Source organism: Dasypus novemcinctus, assembly GCF_030445035.2.
Source record: "Dasypus novemcinctus isolate mDasNov1 chromosome 8 unlocalized genomic scaffold, mDasNov1.1.hap2 SUPER_8_unloc_1, whole genome shotgun sequence".
Lineage (NCBI taxonomy): Eukaryota > Metazoa > Chordata > Mammalia > Cingulata > Dasypodidae > Dasypus > Dasypus novemcinctus.
Window position 1 is genome coordinate 2,557,577 of NW_026688123.1, and position 19,779 is coordinate 2,577,355.

Sequence of the window (19,779 nt, forward strand, 5' to 3'; positions counted from 1 at the left end):
CGGCCGAGGTGGAAGAGATTTTGAGGGGAGTAGATGAGGACGGAAGAAGGTGAACAGTGGGTGAGGGAGGAGGGTTAAGGATGTGGTTGGGACCAATAGCAGAGGGTGGGGCGGAGACAACACGCTTTTGGATTTCAAACAAAGCGCCACGATCATAGTTGCTCATATACAACCGGAGTCCATAGGGGCGAGCGGCCAGCCATGTATCATCGTTTGGGTTTTTTACTGTCAGCGAAATGAAGTCCCAATGGGAATTGTTGGCTACTTGGAGAGAGACATACGGGTCTCTGTTGGGGGCGCCGGACCATCCATGGGCCATGGTCACACATCCCCAAGAGGGACAGTAGAAGTGTGATGGGTCATGACAACCTCGAGCACTAGCAGGACAGATGTAAAAACCAGACACAGGGTTAAATTGAGGGCCAAGGAGACGATTGTTTCGAGAAAGCAGGCATGCTGTATTCCCGCCTCGACAGGATGAGGAATGGTGGAAGCCTACTTTTGCTTTTTTGATGTTACTCACTTGGCATTCGGGACGGAAGGAAATTCCAGCAAGAGGGCAGACGTGCGTGAAAAAGGAGGGAGCAACACTAGTAACATTATAAGCGAGAACACGTTTTTCTGGAAATGTCTGCAGGGTCCAGTTGAATGGCTGATGGGAGGAGGAGCTTTGGGCAGAGGAGGCTAGAGACAACATGAGAATGAGGAGATGGATGAGGTAGGGGAGGGTAGGGGAACAGGAGGCGGGGGTATGAACAGAGCGGGCTCATCGGAGGAGTTGGAGAACTTGGCATTCGATGGGGTCATCATCTTCAAGGGAAAGACGGCTTAGGCAGCGGGCAAAGAAACGTCGACGTCGTTCGTGGCGAGAAAGAGCTGATGTGGTTCCCATGGATGACGGTGTCAGAGAGGTAGACTCGGGTGAATTTACCTGGGGGCGTATAGTGGTCATGGGAGAAGGACGACGAGAGAGGTGAAAATGCCAATTAAAAGTAGAAAGGCGACAGCGAGGAGGAGGCGTTGACGGAGGTTCCAGTCTGTTGGGGCTGTAGCTGCGAGGCAAACAGCTGAGAAGATTGTTAAGAAAATGAAAATTACAAGAAAGAAGCAGAGTAAGAGTGGGTGCGAGGGGAGCTTGAGGAGCATCTGCACTGAGAGTTCTTTTCTGATGAACTATAAAGCACATTTTGGTGAAGGTCAGGCACTTGTCAACGGCGGGTTGCGGAGGTAGCAAAGGCTTTTCTTGTGGAGTATGCAGAGTTGGGTCCTTTGAGAGATCTGTAATGACAAAAGAAGGAGAAGAGAGCCCTCATAGAAGAGGGGCAATCAGCAGAAAGAAACTCGGAGAGAGCACTTATTTAAATATAAGCATTTCAGGGAGGGGCTGGTTGGTGCTGAATTTGAGCGAATGGGGCGACATCTGGGCTTCTGCTGTCAATGTTGTCTCTCACGGAGGGCATAGGGTACTTATCATTAAGGGGAACCTTGGGGTCGGTGGCAGGCCTGATATAGCGCCCAGGAACCCAGAGTGGTTGTGGCTCAGAGTCTGGGAAGATACAAGCAAAACCTCTCCCCTGTGCTAGCAAGGGAGCCGGGTCCTGCCAAAGATTTGTGGCAGGATCTTTCCAGTGAACAAGAGGGACTTGCGAGGGTTGCCACATGGGTCCCCAATGTTTGTGGGTTGGGGAAAGTCCCTTGTCATCGAAGGTCAGGAGATTGTGATGAATAAGGCAGGCAGTGATGACGTCAGCAGGGGCTTTATGGGGGGAGGAAGCTCTTTCTTTTTGAATGAGTAGCTTGAGCTGTTGGTGAGTGTGCTCAACAATTCCTTGCCCTTGTGGATTGTAGGGGATGCCAAAATGGTGTGTGATGTGGTACATTTGTACGAAGCTGGCAAAGGTGGCACTGCGATAGGCTGGTCCATTGTCGGTTTTGAGATCCCAGGGAATTCCCATGAATAGAATGGCTTGTCTGAGTGCTTTGATGCAATGTTTAGCGCTCTCTCCTGTGAGGGGCACAGCGTAGCACAGGTGCGAGAAAGTATCAACTGCAACATGAAGATACTTAAGGTGTCCAAAGGCGCTAACGTGTGTGACGTCAAGTTGCCAGCGGGAGTTAGGCCGTAGGCCGCGGGGATTAGCTCCGCGAGGCTGCAAGGGTCCAAGAGGCAGCAAAGGTGCACATGTTTGGCAGGAGCGCACAAGATGTTTACATGTTTCAATGGGGAGGTCTGGGAAGAGCTTTTGAATGGATCGCGCTGAGAAGTGGAATTGAGAGTGTAGGAGCTTAGCTTGGTTGACAAAGTCTCCCAGTCTTGTTTTGTCAGTGAGGTTTTCTTGAATGGCAACTGGGCATACATGGCGGCCGGATGCTAAAGCATCGGCGAGGGCATTTCCTTGAGCTAGCGGTCCTGGCAGGCCAGAGTGACTTCTGATATGAGCAATGAACCAGGGTTGTTGCCTTTCTTCAAGCAGTCGCTGTACAAAAGCGAGTGCTTGGTCAATAGTTAAATCACTGGGTAGGAAAGTAGCAAGCAGGAGGCTGCGACACACTTGTAAAGTGTATAAGCTGTCTGTGAAGATGTTAAGAGGCTGGTCCGGGTAGAGATTGAGGACTGCGGCGACAGCTAAAAGTTCACCTGTTTGGACAGAAAAGTCATTAGCAAACACCAATTGTCGTGGCTTAGGTTCTCTTGGCGTATATATGACAGCAGCGAATGCCTTTTTTGAAGCATTGGTGAAAGCAGTGATGGCAAAAGGAATTGGCTTTCTTGCGGGCAGCGGATGGAACGGGTTGGAAAATGCTAATTGAGATACCCCTTGTAGTAGTGGATGATGCGGATAATGATTGTCAAAAGAGCCACGAAAGAATTCTATTAGGCTTTGCATTTGGGCATTATTCATGATGAGAGAGGTAACTTCTTTTGCATCAAAGGGCCAAACGATGGTGTGTGGCGGGACGCCGTACGTTTGTATGGAGAGAAGTACTAAGTCAGTGGCTAATGTGATCCAAGCCCTTGTAAATGGGCAGATTTTTGGGAGTTTACTTTTTGACGTGTGTAGAAAAAGAAGAAGACCATCTTGCCATAGGAGACCCGTTGGGGTGACTGGTGTTGGCAAAACTAAGGCAAGGATTGGGAGATCAGGAGAGAATCGCTCTAGGCGGCATTGCTGGAGTGCAGCATTTACTTGTTGGATGGCTTCTTTGGCAGCTGGGGTGATGGTGATGGGGTGAACGACTGCAGCGGATGGACTGCACTTAGTCTGCAGGAGCTTGAAAAGGGGTTGCATTTGCGCTGTTGTGATGGGGAGTGCTGATCGAAGCCAATTGATTTGTCCGCAAAGCCGTTGGAGCTCAGTCAGCATCATGTGATCAGAAATATGGATTTGCGGGCTGGTGGGCCGAATATATTGATGAAAATGAAAGCCTAAGAACTGGAAAGGTGGCTGGGGGTTGACTTTGTCAGGTTGCACTATTAATCCAAGACTTGAAAGGTTTGTCGTAACTGCAGAGAGTAAATCATTGAGAAGTGTGTTAGAACTTGCTGCTAAAAGGAGGTCATCCATATAGTGGATGATGTATGTGTGCTCTGGATGGAACTTAGAGCATAGCAGCTCAATGGCATGATTGACATAGAGCTGACATATAGTTGGACTGTTCCGCATGCCTTGTGGTAGTACTCGCCATTGGAATCGGAGTGCTGCTCCTTGATTGTTGGTACGCGGGACTGTAAACGCAAATCGTGGACAGTCTCGCGGGTGAAGAGGAATGGAGAAAAAGCAATCTTTGATGTCAATGGTGGCTGCATAAAAATGCTGAGGGACTGCAGTGGGATGCGGGCAACCAGGCTGAGGTGATCCCATTGGCTTAATATGTTTGTTAATTTCTCGAAGGTCATGAAGGAGGCGGAACTTGCTCGTGTTCTTTTTATTGATGACGAAGACTGGCGAATTGTAGGGACTGGTAGACGGCTCAATAAGCCCTGCTTGTAGCTGTTCTTCGACGAGGGCAGAGAGAGCTTGCAGTTTATGAGTTGGCAAGGGCCACTGCTCGACCCAGATGGGCTCCTCTGTGTCCCATTCCAGAGGGATAGGGTCAGGTCTTGAGATGGGAGCAGTGGCCCCTATAAGGGGGGGGGCGGCGCAGCTATGAAGGCTTCTGTGGTGATTCGAGCTTTTAGCTGGCTGAGTACATCTCTTCCCCACAGGATGGTTTGGACTGAAGAAAGGACGAGTGGACGAATCTGGCCTTCGTGACCTTCTCGGTCGCTCCAATGCAGAGGCTGGGAGGTTTTCCAGGAGGTAGCAGCTCCCGTGGTGCCGATGACTTGAGGGCCAGTTTCGAGGGGCCAATGATTGAAGGCGGCGATTTCAAAGGGAATACAAGAGATTTCAGCACCAGAGTCTAAGAGCCCTTCAAGCCATTGTCCGTTTATTTTAAGCTCTAAGGAAGGTTTTTGGTGACGTTTGATAGGCATTGTCCACATTAAGGTTTTGGAGCTCTCTGGAGGGCCTCTTGGGGAAGGGGCTGAGGCCTGCCCCGCTGGAAGTTTAAAGGCTGGGAGATACGTTGCGATGAGCGGCAATCGCGGGCCCAGTGATACCCCTTGCCACAGCGCAGGCATGGTGTGGGGGGGCCTCTTGGTCTGTGCAGTGCTACGGCAGGGCAGGGAGCTGCCTGTTGAGGGCACTCACGGACAAAATGACCGGGCTGACCGCATCGAAAGCAGGCAGAAGTGGAGGCAGATGACACAGCCATGGCGGAAGCGAAGGCAGCAGTAAGTGCTTTAGTCTGTGGGTCAATATCTCGACAAGCCAATACCCATTCATGTATTGGCTTATCACGGATAGGAAGAATAATGGCCCGGAAGGGTGCAAGGCACCCATCAGAATGAGTTCTTTTGCTAACACAAACTGAGCATCTTCGTTAGTAATTTTCCGCTGGCATGCTTCTAAAACGCGTGCGACAAATGCTGGAAAGGTTTCTTGCGAGTCTTGAAGCATTTGCGTAAATTTGGTGGACTGCTTGGTAGAAACTAAAGAGAACGATCGCTGGACAAGAGCTTTTACTCGGTGCCAAAACCCTGGATCTATGTTTATATAAGAACAAGGGTCAGCATAGTTGTTAATTCCTGTGTAGGCGTCAGCTGGATCTTGGATACCCGCCTGACATTTTCTACCACTTGCTTATCAACAGCTACTTGATAGTAAGCACGCCATTCAAGGAACTGGCCTGGCGGAAGGATGGAACGGGCTAGAGAAATCCAGTCATAAGGAAGAGCAAGTTGAACCCCTAACTCTTCTATTAATTGTTGGACATATGGGCTACCTATGCCGTCTTCTTTAACAGCTTTGCGAAGAGTTTTAACTTCTTCGGCTGTGAAGGGAAGCCAAGTCTGAGGGTGTTGCTGCGTGGGCAGCGGGTTGAGCGGGTATAGCTGGGGGCGGGGGAATGTGCTTCGCTAGAAGCAGGTGGGGAGCTGCTGCCATACGGTGGTGGCAAGGGATGAACGGTAGCGGGAAACAGATGAGAGAATGATGGCTTAGCAGCGTCAAGGCGGCAACAAACTGGTGGCGGGATATTTTTGGGCGCTGGACAAGATGGCGGAGCGGCGACGTCACTTTTAGGCGCCTGCCAAGATGGCGATGTAGTTACGTCATTTTTGGGCGCCGGCCAAGATGGCGGCGAAGTCACGTCATTTCCGGGGGCCGGCCAAGATGGCGGCGAAGTCACGTCATTTCCAGGGGCCGGCCAAGATGGCGGCGACATTATGTCCGGGGCAGGGCCGGAAGATGACGAGACAGGGAGGGGCGGGTAAAGGTGAGAGGAAGCGTCTTTGTTCCCGCCGGCGGGCTCGGACATAGGTGAAGAAGAAGCCGGAAGTGCGCCATTTTGGGCAGAGGTGGAAGAAGAAGGAGAAAGTCCGCTATTTTGAGGAGCTACTGAAGCGGCTTCTGCGAGCCGTGGGGAGCGCGGGCGGGGAGGTTCGCGCTCGAGAGCGGCGGCGAGCTGGTCAGACAGAGAATTTGTGTCGCCAGGATCATCGGGTTCATAGTCATTGGGTTGCTTAACCGATTTGTCTCGGATAGCTTCTGACGGCGCACCAAGGAGACAGGCGCGTATGGCTACTAGAGCAGGCAGCAGGCCATGCGGAAAAGACCGCTTTTCATGCTCTATGGCGGAGGTGACTCGATCTATGAGTCGAGAGTATGTGTCTGGGCTCCAGAGCTGGCAGGTGGCAAGCCACGGATTAAAAGGGAGGAGCAGGTCCTAGTATTTTTGGAGCTGTTTCAGGGAAACGCGGACTCCATTGGTATCAAGCAGGGCGGCTAAAAGCCGAACCTGAGGGGTATGGTGTGAGGAGAGAGAGGTGCCCATAGTGGGAGAAGAAAAGACGGCGATGGGGTCCCTACCTGGAGAGCTGAAATGGTCGCCAGTAGCAGCAGCAGCAGCAGAGAGGGGCCGGAGGGCGGTGGAAGGAAAGGATCCCGGGCGGGCCCCCAGCTGTGAGCTGCTATTCCAAGTTAGCAACCCCTGCTGTGGGCTGCTATTCTAAGTTAGCAACCTACGAGGACCGGGCGGGCTTCCACGGCTCAGCGGTGAGCCCCTAGGCCAACGCGTAGGCCTAGGTTCTCCAGGCGTGGGGGACGCGCGGTAAAAACCACGGAGACAGCCTGTGAGAATGAGCTAGTCTAATTTATTGCAGAAATACACTTGATTATATAAGGTCGGGTCAAGGGAGGGGTAGGAATTGGGGCGGGTAAACTACGGGGCGGTAGTGGATAGGCGGAACTGTGCAGGCAGCTATGAAGTAGGCGGTGATTAAGAAAGGGGGCAGATTATGAGTTGGCTAAGTGGACGGGACTGGCGGGAAGGATAGCAACGGCTGGAAAAGGGAGATAACAAAGGCAAGGAGGAGGGGTGAAGGGAGGCAGCAACAATATATAATTTCCTGCATCTGTCCCTGCAATATCATCAAGAACAGCTCCAAGTCCCCAAAATGCCACAGTATCACACCTCCTTTTCCCTCTCCCTGCCTTCAGCAACTCCCATGACCAATGTCCCCACATCAATGATATAATTTCCATTGCTAGAGTCACAATAATTCTGCAGTAGAATATAGTAGAATACCTCTCCATTATGAATTAAGCAAATCAAACTCTCAGAGAGTTAGAGACTGGAAGATAGGCTTACAGAAAATAGTTGGTGAGAGAAAGGTTGTGAGTTGACACCCACATGGGGGAAACCTATGATAAATTAGAGGTAAGTAGTTGGGCATGAAGGGATACAACAGGGGCATAGGGACACTACTGGGTTTGGCTTTGGATGCTTGAGGTGAGGATGGGTCAGATGGTCCAAGGAATTGGGGGGAGGGTTGGGCAGAGCAGGAGAACAGAATAGATTGTCAGGTAGTGGTTGAAACTGTAATCATGAGAAACCTCTTTAGAAAATATAATAAGGAAGGGTTACTGGTTTAAGGTGTTTGATGCATCTTCTGATACAGTGTGCACCTGGGTCAGGCTTCTAGGGAATGTGTAAGTGCTCATCATGTCATAGTGTGTTATATAAGTGAGTGTAGACCCATACAATGAGTGGGAAGGCATCATGACCGCATCCTGGGGAGGCCTGATATTCTCCCATAGAGGGGAGGGTGTCTCTCGAGCATAGGTGGCTCCCAGTGGGGGAGGGCAGACCAGTGTGTCAAGCCCTCAGCATTCTTGCAAGTATCTACAAATCTTGTCCTTCAAGAAGTGAAGCTTGGGTGTCAGTGTGGGCCCTAAGGGCAGGGGGAGAGAGGAATAGAGTAATTGGGAGAGGAGATCACTTGGGGGCAAGGGAAGTGTTCTGCATGATCCTGAAATGATGGATACAGGCTATGTTAGATATCACCAAAAATTTATAAAGGGTTTATAGCCTAAAATGTAAACCATAATGTAAACCATAATGGAACCATGGCTGATACCTAATCTTTCAACATATGTAATTGGATTCTTAAAAAAAAAAAAAAAAAAAAAAGGAGCACGCTATTGATGTATGCAATAGTTTGGATGTAACTTAAGGGCTTATCCTGAGTGAAAAAAAATTGAGTTCTATACCTGTATATTTACATACAACTCTGGAGTAAACAATTGCAAGCATTGTTTACTATGAAATATAAACCCTGGGGAGGACACTGATAGTGTACAGTGAGGTGGCTGTGGACAGTGGAATGTGTGTGTGTGTGTGTGTGTGTGTGTGTGTGTGTGTGTGTGAAGATGTGTGGTTGGGGCGTGTGTGAATTTGTAAACATCAAGCAGACATGAGGGCAGCAAATTGGACTTCTCCTCCAAAGGCTTCCTCCATTACTGACCATCTTGGGAGAATATACAACACTTCAAATCACAAACTCTGCCCTTCCAAATGTTCCCAAAGAAGAGATAGAAACCAGGAGAAGAAGTAAAAATTCAGTGGAATAAAGCCTAGTATGTGCCAAGTCTTCTGGTGGGCTTTGGTACATGGTTGTCAGATGGTGGTCAATGAGGAAGTTCAGGCAGGATGACCCTTCAAGCAGTCCTCACTCTGCAGGCTCAGGGACACATTTTAGGAATAGGGCAAGGAACAGTGTTTGGACAACACCAGAATCTCCCACCTGCTGTCAACTGTTTAACCAAAACAAGGATGGGAGATGGAGAGACACCCAGGTATGTGAAAACATGAGAGCAAAACCAAAAAGCCCTGGACTAAATGTGATGGTGAAATCTGTCCCCGACTGAGAAGAGAGACCACAGGACAGTTGAACTAGTTTCTTACAAACAGGATTCATTTACTATTTCAAACATCTTGAGCTGAACTATGTTAAATCCATTTTCCAATAAAGAACTTGGAGTGGAAAGGACTTGGTGACTTTCCCAAAGTCATACAGCAGTGAATGATGGAGCAAGGGCTCTCTCTTTTGTTCCCTCAATATATTATCAATTAGTGACTGATGTGGTCACTGATTTACACACCAGGAAGAAGCAGTATGGGAACACATGATGAGGATGCTCTACCCAAGTGGAGCCTGCATGACATGGTGCTTAGGAATCTTCTAGACATTTGTTGCTGGTGCCCAGCCCTTATCATACTGCCACTGTGATATACAGCCTATGAGTCCCACATCACTTTCGTGAGGTCCAGCTTGGAACAGAGAGAGGGCATCAGCTGGGGAAAGCATGGCCAAGTATAAAATTCCATTACAGAAAGGACAGTAGAGGGCAGACAGCCCCTGGATGCTGCTTTCTTTGGAAAAAGAAGTAGAGGTGAAGGAGAAATTGTGGGCAGAATTATGGGTAATATGTGAAGATGACAAGAGGAGAGGGTCCTGATATGTGACTATTTCTATCCCAAGCTCTTTGCCAGCAGCAAGCATGGGTGCCGGAACCCTTGGTAAAAGGGCAACCTTATCGCCTATGTGATGGGATACCACCCTGCAATGCAACCCCAGCTGTGTGTGCTGAGCTGTCCCAGAGGACACACCCTGGAAGTCATGGATTGCCTGAAACCACAAAGTCAATGGGGAAGGAATCAGAACTTAGAATTTAGAGAAGGCAGCACTGGCCAGGAACAAGGGTTTGTGTCAAGGAATCTCAGAGTCTGTCAGGGCTGACAGAATGAGTCGAGAGACTGAACCATGGACACCTCAATTTGAGAGGTTAATTAGAGATTGGAGGGTGACAAAAAAACTTTCAGTACAAAGAGGGTGCACCGTATCTCCTTGATCTCAAGTTTTTTTCCTGACTGTATCCTCATAGGACACTTACCGCTTAATTCAGGTCCAGAACATGTCCACCCAGTGCTCAACTAAATTCTCCACACACCCCCAGAATCAAATCCTAGTCACTAAATCCCAGATCCCCAGGCTGTCTAACTGCTCTAACCATGGGCCTGGACAAGAGCCCAGGAAGGGGGGTGATTGAGTGCCTCAGACCTTCTCCACCTTCCTCCCAGCTTAAATATACCCTGCACATGCAGGGCAGCCCACGGCATGCTAAACAAATCAAACCATTTATTTTTCTGTTTCTTTTTTTACAATGAAGTTGGTTTGACTTTCATTGGAAAGAAACAATTTTAGACATGAGTGTAATTTTCTACCTGTGTTCCATATAAAAATTTCAGTCATTATTTGGGGAGGAGAGGGAGCAGTGTTTGTGGAGTGATCCTCAGAAGAGCCCAAAAATTCCTGATGTCAGTCCCCTTGGCCACAAAAATGAATCTCTCCCCAGCTACTTGGACAAGACTCATTCTTGTACCGAAATACACAAAGCAACTTCATATCCTCCATCCCTATATCATATTGCATACAAATACATTTTGATGGACTTGTGAATCTTCTTTTACCCCACATTCTTTTTCTGTCCTTATTAGCATTAAGAAATAGGCCAAGTCTAATAACACATTTAATAATCCTGAGTCTTAATGTCCCTGGGAAGCAGGCTTGGAGGTGTCTACTCAAACCAACCACACAACACATGGCCTGCATGTACTGAGGACCATGGAAGCACCAATGTCTACATCCTTTAGGTAAGGAAAGCACAAGAACACTTGGGGAAGGTGTTGACTCACATATCAATTATAGAAAATTAGCTGATATTCCAGAAACCAAAAAGGTAGAAGAGCAACTTTCCATGAGGAAAGTATTAGGAGATACAGATAATATCCTGATGGCCATCCACTGATGGCCACCCACAATGGAGCCAGAGCTTGTGAGAAGGCATAAGGAAAGACCAATGGGGACTTGTCACTAAACAGGAAGACCATGAAATTTCTCTTTTCCCAGGAGCAGGCTGAAAGAATATAGACTGAAGCAGGAGGGCAGAACTAGGCCAGTCACCTGTGGATCCACCGAGACTGCAGCCATCCATATTTCTCCACCTTCAACACCCCACCATCCCTGAAGTAGCAATGTTGGACATATGCAATAATGCAGAACTGAGAGCATTTTAAATAAAAATTAAGTTTATATAAAATTTCTATAAAACTCCCAAAACCCCCACTCTTCCTACCCTACCAAGGGTATCATAGTCATATTGGAAAGTCTTTGAAGGCACTCACTGTCCTCCCCACAGTCTCTAGAAATGCCAAGGAATAACAGTAGGACCAGGAAGCAGCATGTAGAGTCATTTGGTTTAAGCAAGAGGAAATCTACTGTGGGGGTCCACAATGGAAGGTCTGTTATGAGGAGAGTTTGGCCCCTGCTCCCTACTCTCCACATCGGGGCTTCTTTCTAGGATCCAAAAGTTGGTCACACCTTCTTTTTTGAGAGTGAGAGGATTGACTGGCACCCAGCACCAACATTTGCCTCTGCGAAGCCCCAAAGTCAGCTATGAGGTGGGATTTTCTTCCAGCAGAAGATGGACCTTCAACTAAAGCTGTGTCTGGAGACTTGGCATCAGGATGAGGAGTTTGATTGTGACCTCTTTTCAGAGATGATACAGACAGGGATTCTCCATGTGCTCTCTTGATTCCAGAGGTGTGATGGCCTGAGTGAGCAAGGGGACTCTTGACAAGTCCCCATGACAGCAGTTGATGTGGCGGTTTCAAGAGGAATGCAAGGCTGGGGAGCTCCTCATCCTCCTCTTCACTGGACCCATCTGCAGGCTTGGATTTGGTACTTATTGGAAAGGTTTCTTGCAGAGCCATCTCATCTCTGCTTCCAAATCTAAGGGAAGAGTGTCTTTGGTGTTGGTGATGATAAGACATTTGTTTCTTTATGATTTGTGGATTGTCTTGACACCTTGGAGAGACAGCAATGTCTTTAGGGAGGTCCAGGCTGTTGTCTGCTCTGCCATCTCAATGTAGGGCATCAGTACTGACTTGAATCCCCAGAAGTTGGCCATGGTCAGCTTTACTCTCTGCACCATTGCTAGACTTGCATGTGGAAGCAACTGTGTCCAATTCAGGTATATCATAATTTGGAGGTGCTTCCATACCCTCTACATCTTTCAAGGACAGCAGACGCTTTTCAACCAACTGTTGTCAAGGAAATAGACAATTAATAACTGCAGATGTTTCTCATATGAGGTGGCTGAATGTGTGGTGAAGATGACTGCACTTGAGCAGAAGGGAGGTAGGTTTTGTAGACATATATTATAGCTTATTCTGCCCATCTTCCTATGCATTGTTCCCAAACTTTCAGTCCTAACCACACCTACCCCATACCTCTCCATAATTTCCTCCGTACTGGTTCTCCATTTGCCCCCACACCTTCCGCTATTTTTCTCCAGAAGCCATGCCGCCCAAGACAAAGTAGGTTAGACAAGGTCATGTAGATTACATGTTGTGAGGCCGTCCCACCCTTGGTTTACCTGGGTGGGCGTGAGTCCTTCCTCTTGCTGCAGCTCCTCTGTTAGGGACAAGAATTCTACATGTGTTCCTGGGGAAAGCAATTCTGCTAGGAATCGAGGGTGAATGACAGCCTCCACCTGGGAACAGTAATAAAAGGGGATTGAGCACACTTGAGAAGGAGCCACCTGTCGGTTTTGGAAGCAGGAGGGAAAGCACTGACACTGCACCTCAATCTGCAATCTGTGGATGTTTTGGATGATGACCTCCACCAGGTACACATAGAGACAATCACACATGCACACACACACAAAGACTCAAAAACACATACATGTACCCACTGCACACTGCTCAGGAGATAAGGAATAGGCCCAAGTATCAACAGACTGGGAAAGAAGCACAGGCCTGAACATCTGACAGTGCTCTAGCAAGGACTCTGCTAGACACCTCACCTAAAATCCACCCACCTTGGTGATGAAGTCTGCCTCTGCACACAGCTGGTGGATGTAGTTGAGGAGATCCGGGTTTGCATAGATTCCATCACATTCTTGCTGTCCATGTTCTTCCTCTTCCCATTCTCCATCTTCCCCCTCAGAGGCTGAGTGCAAAGGCCCCACCAGCCCATCCATGAGGTCAATGTACTCTTTTATGGCATTGGGTGGGATCTCCTTGTGGGCCTTTGTCTTCAGAGCCCACTGCTGTCTGCATTGCCTCTGGCTGGAAACCTTGGCCTTGGGCCCAGACTTTTTTGGATTGGACACTAAAGGTAGGGACAGAGGTCAAGAAGTAAAAGTGGAATGAATCTCCAGCTTTTACTTTCCAACCATATATTGGTTAGAGTAATATTTGAGGGATAGAAAATACTTCCACTTGGTTCAGGCTAATCTGAAACTACATGAACATTTATAGGATAAAATTTAAAAGATGAATGATCTTAGAGAAAGTTTCTCTTCAAGAAAAAGAGGAACTTGTGATATTGAAAGCTATCTCTTCATCCATCCCCTCATCATCAGGAATATTATATAAATATGTCCCTTTTGACAGTCAAGATGAGAGTGTAGGTATGACAGCTGACAAAATTGACCTAGCCCATGACAAAGGGTAACTGAGAAACTAGGTTCTCGATGGATTTCTCCTTTGGAAATACAGAAGGCAAATCTTGAAAGGAATGTAGCTCATGAGTCTTATTGCCTTCTCTCAGTCCCCTTTGCACCTAGTCTTCTGTTGGAATGTGACAAGCCATACCTGGCTTCTGGCCTTCCATAGTGCCTGGGGGCACCTGTGGATGAAGATTTGGAGGGGCTGGAGGTGGAGGGCACTGGAAACCATTCCTCTCCTCCAACATCTGAATCTGCCTCTCTTCTTCAATTTCAAACTCCCTGAACCTAGCATGGGAGGAAGGCACAGGCAGTGTTGACAAGGTGGCCTGGCCCACTGCGATGCCTACAAAAAGAGATCATCACCAACAATAGGGGAAACTAAGTGTCTTGGGAGAGCTATCAGGGTCTTGGATAAGTGCTTTTCCAAGAGGGGTTTTACTCCTGGCAGTACAACCACAGTTTGGGGGTACTTCATGAGGTCCCCACATCATCCATTCACCTACAGCAAAGCATCATCACTTAAGGGGAATGTGAAAAAAATGAATCAATTTGGTACTTGGCAGATTTTCAAAATTGGGTCTACAAGTTGTAATTGCTTGACTATACACTCTTTTAACTAGGATTGAATGGGCTTCAACAATCTTGATATAGGTTCTTGAATTAAATTTGTCATTGTGGTACATGACAGGATCACAAAGGTGGCCATCATCCCCAAGTCAAGGATGTCAGCAAAAACTATGCTGATGAGCTGACAGTAATGACGTGCTGGTATCTGGGATGTTAATATAAATAAAGGAGGGGTCAGTGCCCAGGTCTAAGAATCCTAGAGCCTTGGACCAGTAAACTGAATGAAGACATGGGGTGAAATAATGCTTGGAAAGAAAGTAGAAGGAAACATTATGGAGGGGATTCAATTTCCAATGCTGTCCTGTTTAATTTTTTTTGTCATTACTTTGTGTTTTCGCCAAGAGTTTAACATGCAGTTGAACAAATTGTTCACAGGATATCTGAGATCCTGGCTTCCCCTAACCAACCTCATCCAACATAACTCATCTGGAATGACAGGGAACCATTTGGATATGATCTTGTGAGGAGAGGTGGGCCCAAAGTTCTATGCCAATAGGCTCCAGCTGCCCAGACACCCAGACAGGCAGAAACATGCCTTGTAAAGCATGTCACCTCTGCAAAGTACCTACAACCTAGAGGCTTAAAGTCATCAGAATCTGTAGGAATTACCCTCAACCCCATCCTAAGACCTTCAATTTCATGACATCTGCAGACGCAGTGTCAGAGAAGGGTTGAGCATCCTATGAAAGAAAGGTGAAAAACCGTCCAGTACTAAAGGTGAAAGTGACTGCACAGAGGAGTTGGTCCTTCAATTTCCAGGGAAGAGTGACCTAGTTGACACCCCCTCTCTAAGTATCCCTTCTATTGACCAGCAACAAAGCAAGACCCCTGCCTGGCTTCATCCTCCCCAATCACACCCAGCCACAAAACCTCGCAAATTAACAAGGATCCCTGGATCACTTTGAGGCCATGTCGTAGTAGATCATCCAATCAAATTTGCTTGTGTGCCACCACTCCTGCACGGCCCTCTGTGGTCCCTCTTCCAGGATCATGGTAGGCTTCCAATGGGCCAGTGGTCGAAGCACTGGGCTAAAATCTCCCTTGTCAGTAATATTCTACATGCACCTTCTCCTACCCCTTCCTGATACTACCCAGCCAACATCACCTGAACCCCATCCCATCTATCCACCATCTGCCCCTTCATGATCTCCTTTCTATGTGTACCCTGTGATTTTTTTTTAAAGATTTATTTATTTAATTCCCCCCCCCCCCCCGGTTGTCTGTTCTTGGTGTCTATTGGCTGCGTCTTGTTTCTTTGTCCGCTTCTGTTGTCGTCAGCGGTACGGGAAGTGTGGGCGGCGCCATTCCTGGGCAGGCTGCACTTTCTTTTCACGCTGGGCAGCTCTTCTCACGGGCGCACTCCTTGCGCGTGGGGCTCCCCCACGCGGGGGACACCTTTGCGTGGCACGGCACTCCTTGCGTGCATCAGCACTGCGCATGGCCAGCTCCACACGGGTCAAGGAGGCCCAGGGTTTGAACTGTGGACCTCCCATATGGTAGACGGATGCCCTAACCACTGGGCCAAAGTCCATTTCCCACCCTGTGATTTTAAGTACATCTGCCTTGTATGATCCCTGACCGAATATTGAATATCAATACAAGGAACAACAATGAAATGATTGTTTTGGAATCTCTGACTTCCCTCTGTATCTTCAATGGCATTGTGTAGTGAATGAACTGGGAGAGCACTTTACAAGGAGATTCCGGGCCTATTCCCAGGGGCCAAAGCTAAGTAAACAACTTCCCAGGTGACTATTAGGTGATGAGTGCTTTGGAAAACAGAGTGTTGCTGTGGGGGGAGTGGGGGGTGGGGGCGGTGGGGTTGATTGGGACCTCATATTTTTTTAATGTAATTTTTAAAAATAAATAATTAAAAAAAAAAGAATATGAAGAGGAGTTAGTATGCAAAGCCAAGAGTTGTTAAAGCCCATGCCCATGGACAGCCATGGGCTGCCTCAAGATACAGAAGATCCTTTCTTTGTGTTCATACTTACCACCCTCTCGTCTTAAATTGCACCCCTGCAGACATCGGCTCATATCCTTCCTCCACCCTCCGATTTCCTGTAAGCCTATCGTTCAGTCTCTTGCTATCTAGGGCAGCTTGGTTATTTCATATCATTGAGGTCATGTAGTATATAAAGCAGATTCAACCCCCAGAAAATGGTTCCTTTGAAGGCTAAAGAGACCCATGAGAGCTATGGTCATGGCCGATGGGGTTAACTATCAGGGCAGATGGCCCCTCTTTGGAAATGGTGTGTATGTGTGATGAATCTGGACTCAGATGGGATCTCCCTTCATAAGTCTTTCATGCTAATGTGCCGGAGGTGCAGTTAACGTTGGGGTTTAAGATATATTTAGGGGATTTGAATCTCTGGACCGACAATGTGATAGCCAGGTCCTGAGCCTCAACAGACTCCAGCACCTACAATCTGATTTATTGGACTTACCACACTCAGCTAAGATGGAGTTGAAGAAGGACAATCACCACACCGTGGAGCCTAGAGTGATTACAACTGAAAATGGGAGGACTGCATCCAGCATCCATGTGGAATCTGAGCCTCCTCTTGACATAGAGGTGCAATGGTCACAACCAATCCAATGTCCACATAGAAGAGGTGGCATTGGATTGGGAAAAGTGGACATGGTGGACAATGGGTATGGGGAAGGGCAGGAGGAGATGAGAGATGGAGGCGTCTTTGGGACATGGAGCTGCCCTGGATGGTGCCTCAGAGGTAATCACTGGACATTGTAAATCCTCATAGGGCCCACTGGATGGAAGGGAGGAGAGTGGGGGCCATGATGTGGACCATTGTCTATAAGGTGCAGAGGTGCCCAAAGATGTACTTACCCAATCCAATGGATGTGTCATGATGATGGAAACGAGTGTTGTTGGGGGGGAGGGGGGGGGTGGGGGGGGGTGGGGATGAATGGGACCTCACATATATATTTTTAATGTAACATTATTACAAAGTCAATAAAAAAAATTAAATTAAAAAAAAAAAAAAGATACAGAAGATCATGCTGCTGCCTGCATTTGAGAGTTTGCTCCAAGAGTGTTCAAGAATGTGGGAGAATCATTAAGACTCTTCAGCTGGAAATTTGGGGGACTTCCTTGAATTCTTCCCTGGGGCAGGAGATACTTTTGGGAGTTCAAAAATCGAAAAGCATTGTGTAAATAAAAATTAAGTGTCTTGTTATTTGATATAGGCTCTATTGCGGTTGACACAGTTTTACTGGGGGCAGTGCAGAGCAGAGACGGATGGCAGTTCACGGTGTGAAAAGAGGAAAATATTACCATCACGGTTTCTGCCTCACAGTCACAACAGCCCATGGACTTGGGCCACATTGCTAATCATTCATTCACACTCTTTAGTTAGGATAATTTTGCCTTTTGTGAGCTCTTTTGCTCTTCTTGTCCTTTCAAAATCCTAAAATAATATAACAATTTAAAAAAGTAAGAATTACAATAAAAAGAAAAAAGACTAGTTATCATGTAAGGTAGGAAAGCATGAGAAATTGTGTCTATGAAGTAGTTTGTCTATTAGCTCAGGTAAACATCTAAGCAATACTCTGAAATAAATGGAATAAACCCTTACAGATAAGGTTACCAAGTGAGGTAACCTCTCCAGGATTACAAATCAAGTTGGAGCCAAGTACTTCACAACTCTACAGTTTTTACCACCTCCCAGTTCTAACTGGGATTCTCCAGAACAATGTGTATGGGGGAAAAACTAGACTTATTTGCCTGATTGCTGTGGATTTTGCTTTCTCTAGACAACAGATGCTCAAATCTTGTGCTGGAAGGTAGAGTGCAAGGGGAAGAGTGTGGTGTTTGTAGTCACACCTCAATTCAAATCATGGCTCCTCACTCAATGTCAGGACACCCCTTGGATTGTTAGTTGTTATATAAATGGTTACTAGGATAATGATACCAAAGTAGAGAATGGCTGGACCCCCAATAAAGGGAGGTATCAATTGAGATAAGACACCTGAAAATCAATCATAAACCAGAAATAGATCTTCTCTCCTCATGACCTACTGTCAAGAAATTCTGGAGACATTAACCTGGGGTATCCATCCCCTAGTCCTCTGTATCTGAATGGTGCAAAACAGTCAAATGTGTCTCCAAGAGGAAGCCACTCACATGAGAAAGCAGGAAAGAGCTTCAGCATCAGGACTTAGGCGAATGTGCCTCCGGGCCAGGGACTTGAAGCACTGCCAACATTGGAAGTTCTGGATAACACTCTTGGGGTTACAGGAGTCATCCTTGGATTGGTTGGAGGGAGGACCTCTCTCCATGGAGGCCTCCTGTGGCCTGAAGAAAGCATTCCCTGGAGGAATACTGGGGTCATCTGGGCAGCTGGTGGTGGAGCTTGAGGAGGAAGGCCTGGGGTCCAGCCTCCCTCAGCAGACTGGGTGCACCCCACAGCTGAGGCTGGGATCAAGGGCTCCAGAGCAGAGACCCTCAAGATCCCAGGAGGGGCATGCTGAGCACCCCCACAGAGGATCCTTGGGTCACTTGAAATGTGGGGCATCTGAGGAAGGACACAGGGCTGAGTAGGAGGGGGCTCTGCTGGTCCCCGTAGTTTTGTGATTTGAAGAATGATCTTCTCACCTCCAGTCCCACTGGGGACAAGGCCCCCACTTCCTGTCACCAACTGTGGCCTGGGGAATGCAGGCAGCAGCAGAGAGCTGCCAGGAAGGAAAGATGGGGGTAGGTGCTGCCCCCAGGGAGGTGGGGGTGGTGGGCCAGGAATGGGTGAAGGGATTGGCAGGGCAGTGCCAGGATACAGGGAGACTCCAGAGTTCATGGTCTTGTCTGGTCCCAGCACTGGAGATGCTGTCGAGACAAGAAAATGAGTGGATTTAGAGGCCACAAAGGCAACACTCTTGAGGCTATCTGGAGCTGTCCTTTATTCACCAGGAAATTGAGAGCTGGAAAAAGTGCTTATTAAAAATTTCTTCACCTACGCAGCTCTGGATCTATGCAGACATAACTAAGATAGCTTTCTCTTAATCCAATCTTAATAGTTACTCTTTCTCCTTAGCTCCTAAGAGGACATCAACCAGACCTTCCCAGTTCCGGTTACAGGAACAAGAAGAATGAAATATCAACTGAAGGCAAAACCAGAGAATAGCATCAGAAGCACCAATATCTGAATCTAAACTGTCACTGATAAATCACAGAAACTGAGTGATTGTGAGTTTAACATGCTTGAGATAACACAGGACTGGAAAATTGCAGGTACCCTCCTCACAAGACCCCTGGAAGGTCTAAAAAGTCATCACTTGTTTCTTGTTTTGGACTTGCTTTTCTTTTCATCTCTCCCCTGGGTGTTTCCCTATACAAATTCAAGTTCCCATTCTCACTTTGAACTGGTTTTGGGAAGATTATCCCAGTTCCTTGCTTGTGCATTTGCAATAAATCACCTTCTCACTGAGAGACGTGTTTCTTCTTTGTGGTGCTGGAACAGGCATGCCGTTCTGTTGAAATGGCCATGCATATGTCAAGAGAGCAGAGCTTTGAATTTCAAAAAGTGAGCAGGCACCTAGGTGGAGGAAATTCAGAATAGCACCTGTCCCTCTAGTGATTTTAGGTTCTAGAACTCCAGATCAGGGTTTTCCCATAAGAGAACTTGCTCCCATTCAGTGAGGCTCCCAGACCTCTGAGTGTGAAGGAGAAAGAAGCACGTGCTATCAGGACAGCCCCTCTCTGAGGAAATCGCTACCAGAAATTCAGCCAGACTCAATA

General features: G+C 47.6%; 1 long non-coding RNA gene across 2 annotated transcripts in view; it reads left to right on the top strand.

Annotated features, from left to right (window-relative positions):
• The window catches only part of LOC131277336 (uncharacterized), a 55,295-nt gene extending 35,756 nt beyond the window's left edge, over positions 1–19,539 (top strand). For both annotated transcript variants that reach the window (XR_009184526.2, XR_009184525.2), the window contains exon 5: positions 19,076–19,539. This is a non-coding gene — a long non-coding RNA (uncharacterized lncRNA). The remainder of the gene's footprint in view (positions 1–19,075) is intronic.
• Positions 19,540–19,779: the final 240 nt, after the last annotated feature.